Below are 12,557 nucleotides of genomic sequence, written 5' to 3' on the forward strand. Positions count from 1 at the left end.
GCCTCGGAGGTTTGAAGTTAGTGCAGTTGAAGATTTATTTGGGGAAGTGCGCATCTACAATGGGAGACGGCGGGATTGGCGCGTAGGCCCTAGGAGATGGAGCTTAGCGGCCTGGCTCATGGCCTCGGGGGTCTAGTTCCTTAACCCCAGCGTGTTGAGTTCTGATGCTAAGGACTAGCGGAGGAAGGTTATATGAGTTTCATGCTGTTCATTAAGATGCTGGTGTCGCCCAAGAGACGACTGAATGCACATTACTCCTTTCACAGGAACAATGACGCCGTCATTTCCTGGGTCTTTGAAGCGGTTGCAAACAGATGCCCAGGTGAGGGTGATGCAACTTCGTTTATTAATTGAAGGAGTAGAAAGTGCTGTGATGCTTAAAATGTTGCTTCTTTTCATTAGATGGAGGAGAGAGGACTAAACCATCCGAGGGAATTAATAGCAGATATTAACTTGCTTAAGACCTGACTGTTTTAAAAGGTGTGTATAAGGCTACATGAGTATACAACGCATCTGGTCTACGCTGTAAAATGTAACTTGTATAGTTATGCTGACCAGCTGCTTCACTTGTAGATGTATATTAATGCATTGTTTACCTTAGGCTTTATTTGGAGTGGCTATAAGTGTTAATTAAAATACTGTAAGTCATAATTTACCTAAGCAATCGTGAATGACTTTCTCATGGAGAAAGATTTGTAAAAAGTGGAATTCTCAGTTACGTAGGGTGCTTTAAGTAGATGATGTCATGGTACTTTTATTTTTTCTACCAGCAGTGAATGCCAGTGCGTGGAGATGCCAGCTCTGTAACAGTTACTAGAGCTCCTGGGGATGCATGTGAGTGAAGTTTTTTTTTTTTTTTTTTTTTTTTAACTTAACTATCCATGGTCTGATCTATGATGATCCTATCCCGAACCTGAATTCCTGTTGAAAAAACAAAATTACGGATCTGGCTTCTGAGATGGACCATTATAAAAGCATTGTTTTTTGTTTTAGTATCGGTAGTGTTGTAATCCCTGTGCTTCCTTTTCTAGGGCCAGTGATGCAAGGCTTTGCTGGCGTATGAAAATTGGATGTAGGGAACACACATCCAGAAAAGGCATACAGAAGAAGAAAATGCAGTATTAACTAGGGTGTTTTGAGATGGTCTTTTCAAGCCCTGGCTGGCTTAAAACCCATCCATATGGGCTCTCAAGTGCTGGAGATTGAAATTGCATGCCAGTTTTGATACTAGTTCTTATGAGGAATAGATCTTCAGTCTTGTTAGCTTAAAATGGTGGGATTGAGGGTGGGTTTGGAGTTCAGGTGGTGTCTTATGTTAATGGATTGTTAGTGCGTGTGGTAGAATGCTTTGATAACAAGTACTGCCAGCTCTGTCCATTTTCAAATCTGGTCTAATTGGTAATTGCCATCCTGAAACTCACGGTTGACATTTTTGTCACTGTAAAATTCTATCATGAACCACATTTCGTTCGTTGTCCAATAGTTCACTGAATACTGAAATAAACGTTCGATTGCAACAACCGTTTTCAGTTTTTTTTTTTTTTTTTTTTGATAGTGGTGAGTCAGCAGAACCCTTTTTATACTAACATGGTAATTAAGTCTTCGATGACAAATAGCCCTATTATGGCACGTTATCAGGTTTCCCTGTGAAATGAGCATGTTCTAAAGTGTTAAATTGTCCACTTAATGTCTTGGAAGTGGGTTCTCTATTCTTGCAGACTTGTTAGGCTGGGCTTGATCAGATCCACCTGCTTCTAATGATGATGGTCTAGGTGTGTCCTGCCATGGCCAGTTTGGCCTCAGTCTATCGGTGGCACTTAAATTACCCTTTTGTAGTAAGTGCCAAGGCTTTGAGCACAGGAGTTTGGGATTTTGCTTCAAGCATAGGCTAGGCAGGCTCACTTGAGGTTCTCCCAGCCTTGCAAGTGCTGGGATTGAGGGCGGGCAGCACAAGCACCTGGTGTTCACATTTGAGACATGGTTTATACCGCTGTGCCTCTGCCAGCTCACTCTAAAGTCCTAAATAAAGTTGCCTTTACAAAGTAGACACTGGTTGGCTGTTGATTTTTTTTTTTATGTCTTCTCGGCCCAATGTCCTAAAAGTTAATATTCAAGGTATTCCTAAGCCTGTTATCTTAGTTTTTATGTTCCCATCAGCCCTCTGGTAGGTTTCCGATTTTCCTGGTACTATTGGACTTTCTACAAGGTGAATACTACCTTTATTTGAAAAGGCTGTGAATACACAGGTCTTGGGTCCTCTACCATTGGCCTAATGCCTTAGTCCCATGATGTTTGGGTGGAATTCTTCCCAACCTATGATCTTTCGTTTTGGTCTTTTGAGATTTTTTTTTTCTAATCTTAATACTAGTTGGCTTATTTTCCTGTTTATTTAGGATGCTAAGTTTTTCACTAAATGCTCTGACTTTTAAATATTTTAGATTTTAAGAAGCTTGTTTTACATTCCAATTCCCACTCCCCTCCTGTTCTCCCCACCTCCCTAACCTCTCATGACTTCCCATGGGCAGTCATGAGATAATATTACATAGTGACAGGTCCTAGCTGTTGAACCAAGCTACCCACTTAACTCGGGGGCCTACCTGTCTTGGTCTAATTAGCATGGATGTTACAGTGCTGGGAATTGAGCTCAGTGATTTGCTTATGAGCTTTGTTCTCAAAAGATAACCTTGATAGTTACGAATAGCTGAACCAGGGGGGGCAATATTTGATTTTTTTGGTTCCCTAGTTCTTGACCTCCTGCTTGAATCTTTGTCTTGATAAGCTTTATAAATTGTCATTACCTTTTGAGGTCTTGAAATCAGTGTTTAATTGATTGACCTCAGGTCCACAACAGGATGAAATATTAACAGTACCATATAGTAAATTATTTATAAAAGTGCCATATGTCTTTAATCTCAGCAGAGGCAAGTGGATCTCTTTAGAGTTCCAAAACCAGCCTGTCCTGAAGCTCCAGAGAAACCCTGTCAGGGAGGGGTGGGTGTTTAAGAAACTTAGGCACATTGCCCTTTCATCCAAGTTGGCAACTAGTTAAATGCAAAGCATGGTTGTGAAATGTTTTAAAGCCTCTCACCTCTATGCAGTTCCTTCTGTTTATTTCTTTGCCTTCTAATTGGTCTTCTAGTATAGTCTTGTACATGAGGAGCCCAAAGACAACAAGAAAAATCAAGAGCACAGTTTTTAATCTAACAGAGGTAGGTGGCTCTCTGTAAATTCAAGGCCAGCCAAGGCTACACAGGAAAACCCTGTCTTTTAAAAAAAAGGAAAAAAAAAAAAAAAAAGCAAACTTACTAGAAATAAACTTTTGGTCAGTTTGGAGGAAGGCCTCACTAGACCAGGCTAGTTTAGAATTCATTTAGACCAAGCTAACTACACTTGTGGCAATCCTGCCTCAAATGTAGGGATTATAGACAGGAGCTACCATGCACATCATGAGGTTTTCTGTCAAAGGATTGAGTCAAAACTAGTTAAAGTACAGGGACAATATAGGTAGACCTAAGGAACCCTGCATGCATAGTATGGTTTAGAACCTTTGAACAGTAGGGTTGAAATTATAAAAAGCTTTTTCTGTAAAATTTTCAGTAAGACATTGGCGGGAAGGGGGTTGGGTGGTAAGTGCACATGAATGTAAGTGCCTTTTTAGAGTGTCAGATCTAAATCTGGGATTAGAGACAACTCTGAAAGAGAAGCACTTTTAATCACCCTGTCATAGTTGGCTGAAGGATTTATACCTGAATGGGAAACAAATCCAAAAGCATTTTAGTGGAGCTAAATTTGAAAGTTATACAAATTTTAATTCAAACCTTTTAATATGCACTGGATGGCATCCTACATTCCCTCACCACCTCCCAACACACACACACAGGGTTTCTGTATCGCTTTGGAGCCTGTCCTGGAACTAGCTCTTGTAGACCAGGGTGGTCTACTGCCTGGCTGCATTATTATTTTAATAAGCAAGGAAAACTAGTCTTAATTTACAGATGCTGACTGGGTAATTCTTTTTGTTAATAAAAGGCTAATACACCTTTAATCCAAGCACTTGGGAGGCAGAGGAAGGCATATCTCTGAGTTCAAGGCTAGCGTGGTCTACAGAGCTCGTGGTAATTCTAGGACTTTACAGAGAGAAAAAGGCTAATATTATCATCAGTAACCGAGAGTGTTAACTTGTTAAGGAACTACCTGAGAACTCACTGAAGTCTAAAGAAAACTTAAAAACCTTTCATGTGGCCTCACTACAATAATATGAAATGTATTTGCTTGTTTCAGACTGGTTTTACTGGTTGAGAGCAGAATTTACATATCTGACTTCAGTAACTTTAGCCACCTGGAATCAGTTGCCCATGCCTTGTATCAGGCTTCCAGATAATCTCAAATTATAGTAAGTAAAAATCTACCATTTGGTGCTTTCTAAAATTAGTTCTGCTCAGAAACCTAATCTGCACAGCACTTGGTTTCACAGTCAAGTGTCCTGTGAACTAAGACTTTAAAAGCTTGCTTCTTGCGATGTATATTGGAGCTTCTGTTTTCATGGCTTTTTTCTTATATTGCCCTGTGGAAATTAGAGAGCCCTTACCTGCTTTTTTGTTTGTTTGTTTGTTTTAAGACTCACTGTGTAGCCTAAATTGGCCTCAAACCTAACTTAAATTTCTAAGTATTGGGATTTTATAAGCATGAGCCACCATTCTGGTCTTAAGAGGGAATCTTAACTGAGAAAATACAACTTTATTGATTAATGGTTGACATAGAGGGCCCAGCATCCTAGCCCTCTGGAAACAGGCAGTCAGATCTCTCAGTTCCAGGCCAGCCTGGTCTACAGAGTGAGTTCCAGGACAGCAAAGGCTGCTTAGTGAGAACCTGTTCCAAAATTTTATTTTTTAATTTTTTTAAAAAGAAGACAAAAGAAAAATCAACATTGTTAAAATGTTCATGCCCACCAGGCGGTGGTGGCAAATGCCTTTGATCTCAGCACTCTGGAGTCAGAGGCAGGCAGATCTCTTAGTTCAAGGACAGTCAGCTACACACAGAAATCCTGCCTTGAAAGACAAAAAATGTTAGAAATTCTTGCCAAAATACCAATGACATTCTTTACAGAACTAGAAAAAAATACTAAAAATTTGTGAGGAACCATAGAGAACCTGCGTAATAAGACACCATTAGCAAAAAGAACAAGGCTGGATGCATAAAACACCTGGCTTGGAGCTGGGCGTTGGTGGCGCACGCCTTTAGTCCCAGCACCTTTAGATCCTAGGCAGGTGGGTCTCTGAATTCCAGGCCAGCCTGGTCTACAGAGCTGGTTCTAGGACAGATTCCAAAACAATACAGAGAAACCCTGTCTCAAAAAACCAAATAAATAAAATACCTGGCTTGGAAGCATGCATCAAAGCTATCCAACCAAATGGCATGGATCTGGCATGAAACAGACACGCTAACCAACAGGACAGAATAGAAAGCCCCGCAGTAACTTCGTATTTATAGCCAATTGATTTTCAACAAAGGCACCAGGAATGTTCACTGAAGAGAGTAAGCACCTTTACTGAACCCCCATGCATACAGTACCTATTACTATACTCCCACTTTCCATTAAGTAAATTCTTTGGGTTCCCCATGTGAATGACACAGGGACTTGACATTTAACTCTGGTGGAACATGTGCCTACCATGTAAGAAGTGCTGGGGGGTGGGTGGGAAATGATCCCAGTCTCAGGTTGAATAATAAAAACTCTATGAATCAAAGGCTTAAGTGTCAGACTTGCACATATGAAGCTACTCATTGAACTAAAGTGAAGAGAATACAGCTGGGCACAGTGATGGTGTACTGAGAGACTGGTCTGGCGCTGGGTTGATAACTCAGAGCTTAAGAGTATTCTAGAGGACTTGAGTTCAAATCCCAACACCTATTGTCAGGTGAATCACAACCACCTATAATTCCAGCTCTAAGGAGAGATCCCACACTTGATGTCTGCGGGTACTTATATTTGCACATATATACACATACAAACAAAATCTTAAAAGGAATAAAACTGAACAGCAGACTGGATAACTTAGCACCTGTCTCAAAATAGGAAATACTTCAGCCAAAAAAAAGGCACTTATCAAGCCAAGGAAACTTGAGTCACACTTGGAGAAGACCAATTTGTCCTCTGACCTCTATATGCATGACATGGCACACATTGACAGACACGTGTGCGCACGCGCGCGCGCACACACACAAAATTAATGAATGGAAGAGAACAGGATTTTTTCCCTCCAAATTAAGGAGGAAAGGAGAGACAAATGGGGAGAGAGAAAGTAAGGGGGGCTGAGGATAAAACTGAAGTAGTGAGTGCTGTAATTAAAAAAAAATCATGTCCTGAGGCTGGGCAGTGGTGGTGCATGCCCTTAATCCCAGCACTTGGGAGGCAGAGGAATGTGGATCTCTGTGAGTTTGAGACCAGCCTGGTCTACAGAGTGAGTGGCAGGACAGGCTCCAAAGCTGCATAGAGAAGCACTGTCTGGAATAAAGAAAAGCTGACTAGCAACAAACCAAGCTAAGGCCAGGTATTCATTACTAAGGATAAGACCATATGTGATTTATTTGGGAGCTGGGTAGTGGGCTCCCTCAAAACACCAAAAGCAAAAACAACACACAACATCTTAATATTTGGTAGAACATGATGGCATTGGATCAGTGTAGTAAGTGAAATGAGCCAGATAGTCCTGGCTCATTTTTTTTTTTTTTTCTTTTTGTGATGATGAAGTAACCCAGTAGGTCATACATGGTAGGCACATGCTCCACCACTGAGTTAAAGTCCCTGTGTCTCATAGGAAACCTAAAAAGCTTACTTCATGGAAATTGGGAATATGGTAATAGTTACTGTATGCCTGGGGGCTCAGTAAAGAAACCGCTGAAAAATGACAATTACATTAAGGGAAAGGGTTTTACTGTAGAAAATTATTGTATTGTTTATTACAAGAAAGAGAAATTATCCAGAGTCATTTGAAAGTCGAGTAGAGAGAAAAAGAAGCAAACTGGGGGCATGACCAGGGCTAGGGAAGCAAAAGAGAAATAGTGGAGATAGCAAGAGATGGGAGAGGGGGGCTTTATATACAGGGAAAAGTACCTGAGAGGAGGGAAGCCTGGGGAGGTGACAAGGACCAGGATGCCAGTGTAGGAGCCTTGAAATGTGTGACAGGTACTTGTGAATAGGAACTGTAAGAGCCTAAAGGACAACATGGGATTTGATATAGAGTCATTACTCCCTTCTGCCAGAGGTAAGAGAAATGACTCCTTTATAGTGACCTGTTTCACAAGTTCCTGTAGAATGCTGGCCTTTGTCTAACTGCAATTCATCCTTCTGTAGACCAGCTTGAGCTCATTTCCTGATATACAGATATACGGACTGCCTGAGACCTGATTGTAACAAACCCAGAAAGTATGGTTAGGTGGTGCAGTGAGTAGGAGGAATAACTTGTGATGCTCTATATAACACGGTGGGATAACCATAGTTGGCAACAATTAACTGTTTCAAAATAGAAATAGAGTTTGAATGTTCCCAGCACAAAGACATGATTTTCTGAGGTGACAGAAAATCACCCTGATTGTCTTAGTTAGGGTTTCTATTGTGATAAACACCATGATCAAAAGCAACTCAGCGACTCTGGGAAGAGAGGTTTATTTCCTCTTACAGTACGGAAGCATAGTCTATCATCCAAGGTAATGGGTTTTCTGCCCCTCCCCCATAATAGGTTTCTCTGCCGATGAAGTAAACCACATCAAACTGAATTGAGAAAGTATAACAACAGATTTATTTGAGCAAAGCAACTCCCCAGTGAGTTCTCTAGTCCCAAAAATTGAGGCCAGAAAAGCCACACCCTGAATTAAAGCAAGGAGACTTTATAGGTTGGAGGCATGAGATGATGACATGTTCTCCACAAGCTGGGTTTGTGCCCAAGTATTGTCAAAAACTGAGAGGTTGGGTGGGAATTTGGTCTAATGACAGCAATAGAGAAGGAAGTTGCCAGAGTCACTAAGAATACAGAATTGGACTTTTTGGCACCTTTTCTTTGTTCAGAGACTCAGTTGAAGATAGAGAGACCAGTCCTAGCACTCGGGAGGCAGAAGCAGGTGGATCTCTGAGAGTTTGAGAATGACCATGTCTACAGAGTGAGTTCCAGAACAGCCAACAGCCAGGGCTGTTACATAAAGAAACTCTGTCTCAAAAAAAAAAAAAAAAAAAAAAAAAAAATAGAGAAATGGGAATGGGGATTTCCAGATCGTGCAGGGGCAAGCCAAGATTCCAACTGAGCAGAAGGTCAGGAACTCGAAGCAGGGTAAGAACAAGCAGAGGCTATGGAGGAGTGGTTACTGGCTTGCTCCCCATAGATTGCTCAGTTTGCTTTTTTTTAATAGTACCCAGAACTACTTGCCAGGGTGGCACAGCCCACAGTGAGTTTAGTCCTCCCACATCAATCAAGAAAATGAACCATAGGCTTGTTCACAGGCCAAACCAGTGTAGGAATTATCTCATTTTAAAATTCCCACTTCCAAAATGACTCTAGTTTAGGTCAAACTGACATTAAAAACTAGCTAGTAGACTGATCTAATCGTTACACATGGTATACATGCATCCAAATGTCACACTTTGCTTACATAATTAAATACTATCACTAGATATCACCCAAAATATCATCGTCATCATCATTATTATTTTTTGGTTTTCGAGAAAGGCTTTTTCTGTGGCTTTGGAGGCTGGCCTAGAACTAGCTCTTGTAGAACAGGCTGGTCTCGAACTCACAGAGATCCGCCTGCCTCTGCCTCCTGAGTGCTGGGGCTAAAGCTGGGTGCCACCACCACCATCCTGCTATCACCCCCAAAATAAAAGTAACATATATACACACACAAGTATATATATGCTTATATGTGTGTATATGTGTGCATATATAGGCATAGTATGAGATGAGGTCAGAAAAGTTTTACTAATCTTGTCTTCTAGCTTATTAAATATAAACTATAATTAATATACATTAAGTCATACATTTTAAAATATATATCTTTCATTAATTTTTCCACAGGTATATACCCATGATACTATTACTACATTTAGGATAATGAGTACATTCATCATGTCCAAAAGTATATTCTGAGGAAGGAATGGCATGTAATATCCAAATCAAGATTTTGAGTAGACAGTGAAAAATTTAAATCTAGATTTCTGGGGAGAGATCTGAGCTGTAGAAATAAAATTTGGAGTCATTGCTATATGGGGAGGAATATTTAGAGATACAAAATTATCTGAATATTGGTATAATCCGAGCACTCAGACGGCAGAGGCAAGTAGATCTCTGTGAGTTTGAGGCCAGGCCAGATTGGTCCAGGATTACCAGAGCTGAGGGCTGTTAACACAAGAGAAGCCCTCTCTCAAAAAAAAAAAAAAAAAAAAAAAAAAAAGAAAGAAAGAAAGGTACAAGATTATTGTATTTTATTTTTGATACTATCAGCAATGAACCCAGATACATGATGGTCAAGTGCTCTACTACTGAGCTACATACCTCCCCCCCAGAGATTTTTGTTCTGTTTTATTATTATTATTATTATTTTAGATTTCTTCACATGCCCCATAGGCTAGTTTCAGATTCATGGGCTCAAGTGAATCTCCCATGTCACTAAAAGAGCTAGGACTAGAAAATCTCACTACATCACTACATCACATACAAAGCCACAAAGCTAAATGAGATATCCAGGGGAGTGATGGGAAAGATGGGTTATCTACAAATGGAGCTCTGGGGCATTCCACAATTAGGACATTCCACATTTATTTAGTTCAAATTCCAGACATTATTTTGTTGTCAGACTCAGGTGTAGCATGTGGAACAGGAATGATGAGAGAGACCTAGAGCAAAACAAACAAATAAAAAGCAAGGGTGAGAACTACACAAATAACCACGTGGGTGATGGCTAGTGGGGCTGAAAATCGTCTTGGAATTTCATGCAGAGTGCTGCAGGGAAAGAAAATGGAAGGAGGAACTTTTTGATGACAGATTCGCCAAGTAATAAAGTAACCTTCAGGAAAGAATGAGATGAGGAAGTCAACAGCTGTAATAAGGGTTTTCATCAGACATTGTGGAACTTGGGGAAATGGAGTTGACCTTGAACAAGTTATAGGTTTGTCTCACAGTGTTAAAATGTCAATGGAGGCTGAAAACTACTGATTTGAATGAGGTTAACTGCATATTTCTTCATTATTCTCCTACTGTGCTTATCAGCTTGGGAGCAGAAAACAGATAACTAGTTTAATCGAATTTAGGAATAAATCACCCAGGAGGATCAGAGCAAGGGCTGTCAAGGGTATTGAGGACACAGGAAAAGTGTTAAAATTATTGGCCTTAAGATTCAGGCTGGTGGATCTAGAATTCTGCTGGAAAACTATCCCAAGTAAGAGTAAACATTAGGTGCGCCATAGGAAGGAAGGTGCTGGTGAAAACTAAGTAAAATGAGACCCTCCCAGCCATGCTACAGAGAAACCCATGCCTAACATTTTAACTTTCTCTAGCCCTGAAGCTTGAGTTCCTGAAAACAGAAACTATATTACTGCTATGTACTCTATAAAGTCAATGGACAGAGCAGGATAATGATGTCTATGGAATAGTTTTCTAGGTGAATGAAATTCAGTGCATGTGTTTAAGATGAGCACTGGGTAGGTATGATTTAAACTTTCTGAATCGAGCATAAAAGAAATAACAAAATTTGGAAGCTTTTCAGGATGATGTGTGTGTATATCTTCCCCTCCAAATTCACCTGTTAACATGAAATGCATTTTAGCCTGGAAATATTTACCTGTGGTAAAATTCAGAAACCAGAAGCAAGAAGTACCTTTTTTTTTTTTTGGTTTTTCATGACAGGGGTTTCTCTGTGTATCCTTGGCTGGCTGGAACTCACTATGTAGACCAGGCTGGCCTCCAACGCAAAGATCTGCCTCTGCCTCCCCGATGCTAGGATTAAAAGTGTGTGACACCCTGCTCCATGAGATACTCAAATCTTATTTTTATTTAAATGTATGGGCGTTTTCCTTGTGTGCATGCCTGTGTACCTAGTGCATATAGTGCTACGCGGCCCTAAAAAACACTGTCATTTTCTCTGGAGCTGCAGTTACAAGCAGTTGTGAGCTGCCATGTAGGTGCTGGAAGAACAAACAGCCAGTGCCATCACTGAGCTATCTCTTCAGCCCCCCCATCTCCCCAAGGATCATATCTTATTACTGGCCCAGTGTAAGAGTAAGGTTTTTTCCCTCCCGCTGCTGGTTTTAATGGCATCTCCCATCAGCCCAGAGAACCTCAGGGTTTGATACCTATTCTCTCCTGTTGTAATTACATTTACCAGGTATCAGTGACAATCCCTGAACCGCAAGGCAGCATGGTGGTGCATGCCTTTGAACCTAGTACTTGGGAAGCAGAAGCAGGAGGATCTCTGTGCGTTAGAGGTTTGACTGGTTAATCCACTGAGTTCTAGGAGAGCCAGGCCTATGTAGAGAGACCCTGTCTTAACACCCACCCCCAGTTAATCCAAGGTGTGGTAGTACACATCTTTAATCCCAGCAATTGAGGTGGAAGAGTCTCTGTGAGTTTAAGGACAGCCTGGTCTACATAGTGTGTTTCATGACAGTCAGGGATACACAGTGAGACCCTGGCTCACAAAACTGAAAAAATGGCTGAGCAGCAGTGGCACATACCTTTGATCCCAGCACTTGGGAGGCAGAGACAGGCAGATCTCTGTGAGTCCGAGGCCAGCCTGCTCTACAAAGTGAGTTCCAGGACAGCCAGGACTGTTACACAGAGAAACACTGTCCCAAAAAACAAACAAAATAATAAATAAACTAGCAAACAAATAAAATTTTAAAATAAATGCAAAAACATTTCTCAGAGAACTGGCAAGACGGCTTAGCTGGTAAAGACACTTGTCAAGGCTAACAACCTGAGTTCCATTCCAAAGACACAGAAGGAAAGTGCCTATCCCTGCAAGTTGTCTATTGATCTCCACACACGTGCCCTGGTACATATCAGTATGTACACACACACTGTAACTTAAATTTTTTAATTAAAAAATATCTCAGTTTAACGTCTCCAAAAATGTCACAACAGCTTTGAAATTGTGGATGCATCTTAACCTATGTGAATATAGCTCTTTATTGCAGATGGAGATGGAAGGAGAGCAGATAGGGAGTGTTGAGATACGGTTTCATATATGTTAGAAGGCTGAACTCTTTATATAGCTGAGGCTGATCTTGAACTCCTGATTGTCCTGCCTCTGCCTCTCAAGGACTGGGATTATAGGTAAACACCAGCATGGTCACCTTTGCTTTCTTCAAGAGCGTTTACTTTAAATATGATCAGCTTTTTTGGTATCATCTTAGTAGGTTAGTTGTGTGGTGATTCAGAAATATACAAAGGTTTGCACTCATTTGTTCGTTAAATAAATATGTACTCCATGGTTAGCATGTGTAGAAACTGTTTTTACAAAGGCAATGAATCAAACAGATGAGAGCTCCTGTGTTTGTGGAGCTTATATTT

The 12,557-nt window shown here is 40.7% G+C and overlaps 1 long non-coding RNA gene and 1 other non-coding gene across 4 annotated transcripts; both read left to right on the forward strand.

Moving 5' to 3' along the window:
- Positions 1-205: 205 nt before the first annotated feature.
- Positions 206-1,520, forward strand: LOC127238819 (uncharacterized). Of its 3 annotated transcripts, none has more exons than XR_007835940.1 (4): positions 206-322; positions 403-480; positions 774-834; positions 1,032-1,520. It is a non-coding gene; the product is annotated as an uncharacterized LOC127238819 (long non-coding RNA). The 3 variants fall into 3 exon arrangements; XR_007835938.1 differs by having other exon boundaries at positions 208-322; positions 771-834; XR_007835939.1 differs by lacking the exon at positions 403-480 and having other exon boundaries at positions 218-322; positions 771-834.
- Positions 889-960, forward strand: LOC127213594 (small nucleolar RNA SNORD50). The gene has a single exon (XR_007833659.1). It is a non-coding gene; the product is annotated as a small nucleolar RNA SNORD50 (small nucleolar RNA).
- Positions 1,521-12,557: the final 11,037 nt, after the last annotated feature.

This window comes from Phodopus roborovskii, unplaced genomic scaffold (genome assembly GCF_943737965.1).
Source record: "Phodopus roborovskii unplaced genomic scaffold, PHOROB, whole genome shotgun sequence".
NCBI classification, from domain to species: domain Eukaryota; kingdom Metazoa; phylum Chordata; class Mammalia; order Rodentia; family Cricetidae; genus Phodopus; species Phodopus roborovskii.